This window comes from Podarcis erhardii (assembly GCF_964252035.2).
Source record: "Podarcis erhardii genome assembly, chromosome: 13".
Taxonomy (NCBI): Eukaryota; Metazoa; Chordata; class Lepidosauria; order Squamata; family Lacertidae; genus Podarcis; species Podarcis erhardii.
This window is the reverse complement of record NC_138502.1, coordinates 49998596-50001365: the sequence shown is the minus strand read 5'-3', so window position 1 is coordinate 50001365 and position 2770 is coordinate 49998596. Positions and strand designations below refer to the sequence as shown.

General features: G+C 39.8%; 1 long non-coding RNA gene across 1 annotated transcript in view; it reads left to right on the top strand.

The window, feature by feature from the left end:
- Window positions 1-2442, top strand: part of LOC309327233 — a 4075-nt gene extending 1633 nt beyond the window's left edge. The window contains exons 2-3 of the long non-coding RNA XR_014150459.1: window positions 1-1845; window positions 1918-2442. The exon at window positions 1-1845 is cut by the window's left edge and continues 575 nt beyond it. This is a non-coding gene — a long non-coding RNA (uncharacterized lncRNA). The remainder of the gene's footprint in view (window positions 1846-1917) is intronic.
- Window positions 2443-2770: the final 328 nt, after the last annotated feature.

Genomic DNA, 2770 nt, shown 5'->3' with positions numbered 1-2770 from the left:
GCCAATGCTATTAAAATTGTAAAATAAAGAGAATGGCGAGAAACCCCTAAACAGGCAGATACACCAGGCCTATACGCGGGTGGCGCTGTGGTCTAAACCACTGAGCCTTGGGCTTGCTGATGGGAAGGTCGGCAGTTTGAATCCCTGCGACAGGGTGAGCTCCCGTTGCTCGGTCCCAGCTCCTGCCAACCTAGCAGTTTGAAAGCACATCAGAGTGCAAGTAGATAATAGGTACCACTCCGGCGGGAAGGGAAATGGCGTTTCTGTGCGCTGCACTGGTTTCGGTGTTCTGTTGCGCCAGAAGTGGCTTAGTCATGCTGGCCACATGACCTGGAAAAACGGTCTGCCGACAAACGTCAGCTCCCTCTGCCAGTAAAGCAAAGATGAGACCCGCAACTCCAGAGTCGTTCGCGACTGGACTTAACTGTCAGGGGTCCTTTACCTTTACACCAGGTCTATGGACTATCTCCTGTGTAGTTTAAGTAGCATCCTTACTGTTCCTGCAAGATTCTGAGAGGCAGTGTAAGCTTTCATTTTCTTGACATCTGTGGAATTAGTTTAGTTATATTTGCATTTATGATGGTGTTACTTGCACTAATCTCTGTAGGTGGGATAAGTGAATGATAGGAGTTAGGATTGGTTCACCTCATTCCCCACCTCAATATGCCCATTCCCGGCCCTTGGCATGCTTCTTTTTGTCGTTTACACTGGCTTAACTTCCATTGGCACAACCCCGTGGTTCCCAAATCCCACCCCACCCCCAGGACTATTAGGACTACGCAAAAATTGCTGAGGATCTTATTGGACCATTTAATGATTTTTCTGCCTACTGTAGCAATTGTAATGTGCTGTGCTATATGCTGTATGTTTTTAAATTGTGTTTTTATTGCTTTCCTTATTTATTGTATTTTACAGTAAGACAGTACAATAAAATACAATATGACGTAAAAGTGATGGGGTTAGGATTGCACCTTTGGTTTTTCAGGCTGTACAGTGGTACCTCAGATTAAGTACTTAATTCGTTCCAGAGGTCCGTTCTTAACCTGAAACTGTACTTAACCTGAAGCACCACTTTAGCTAATGGGGCCTCCTGCTGCTGCTGCGCCGCTGGAGCACGATTTCTGTTCTCATCCTGAAGCAAAGTTCTTAGCCTGAGGTACTATTTCTGAGTTAGCGGAGTCTGTAACCTGAAGCGTATGTAACCTGAGGTACCACTGTATAAATATTTGACAATGATTTTATTTTTTTACTGTCCAGTAACATTTGGATGGCTTTTGTTTGCTGTTAGAAGTATCTGAAAAGTGACCATCTGATTTTAAAAGCTCCAAGAACAATAAGCCCCAGTAAATGTCAGGCTGGAGTACAAATAAAACCCATATGGAGCCTGAAGTGCTTCTTGTATATAATAAAATACATCATTTGTCTTTTTATAGCACTTTTAAGTTCGCAGTCTTTATATTTGTACTTCTCATGTATGCAAGAAATAAGCCTAGCAATAATTTTGAGCCAACTATGATAAAAGTTATTATACATCTGTAATTAGCAACCTTTGCTGTTAGACACTGTTTACTAGAATTCTGCTTTGAATAAGTTGTCCTGTGGTCGCCTTCATGTGGAAGTAAAGGATTATGATAGAAATTTTCTCAAAATGTGACTTTCTAATGTTTATTTTCTCATATTAAAATTGTTGATATTTGTGAAAGAGAAAATAGGATGAATTTAACTTTTATTGTGCTTTATTTTTCAGGAAATTTCAAAGCAGTTTGTCTCAACAAAAATCAATATATGTTATATACAAATACAAATTTCACATTCAGTACAACTACCACTGCAAATCCCAGTTATGTACATCCAGTTATGTACAAATCCCACAGGTTATGTACATCCAGTTATGTACATCCAGTTATGTACATCCAGTTATGTACAAATCCCACAGGTTGATGGCCAAAACCCCCAAAACTGTTTCGTTTCATTTCCTCTGCATCTCCACCCTCTCCCAATCTTTCAACTAGGGAGATAAAACCCATTCCCCTCAACAGACTCACCATGCAGGGATTTGAGCTGAGAATCCAACAAACTTGGCACAACTCCGTGGACAATTACTGTATAATCAATAAATAATAATAATAAATCCCTTAAAAGAACAGTAATGTCCCTCAAACAACAATTTGAAACAAGGACAAATTCTAGCAAGACTACATACCATTTGACTGTACACCTTATTAGGTATCAAATTACAGTGAACATATTCTTTTGGTGACTTTCACCAGTGTTGTGGGTTCAACTGGCTATATAAAAGCAAGTTCTGATTGATAATGATCTTTTTGTTTGCTATCAGCAACTGCAGGTGTTCTTAAGTAGTTTGCAAGCTTTTGAAGATGCTCTGAGCACAATGGAACTAGCATTTTCATATTAAAATATGTAATAATTTCACAACTGTCAGACTGAATTTTAGTCAGCTCCATGTAGTTTAATTTAGGTGCTCTATGCAAAAGAAATGCTGTTAATCTGTGGTGACATCCTGTCTCTCCCAATTAATGGGGTTCAAAGCAGGGTTCCTGACTGGGTGCAAGATCCTGGAAGGTCTTTCTTGTGACCTCGCCTGATTCCAGAAGGTACTGAGGACCACTAGCAACAAGAAGAATTCAGCCTCAGCAATCATGTCAGATTGTTGGAAAGTAGTTTAACATTCCTACCAGTAATTTAAGGAACAATTATGACTCCAAAAGGACATTTGAGGAAGGTATTTTAATATTAAATCTTGCAGTGC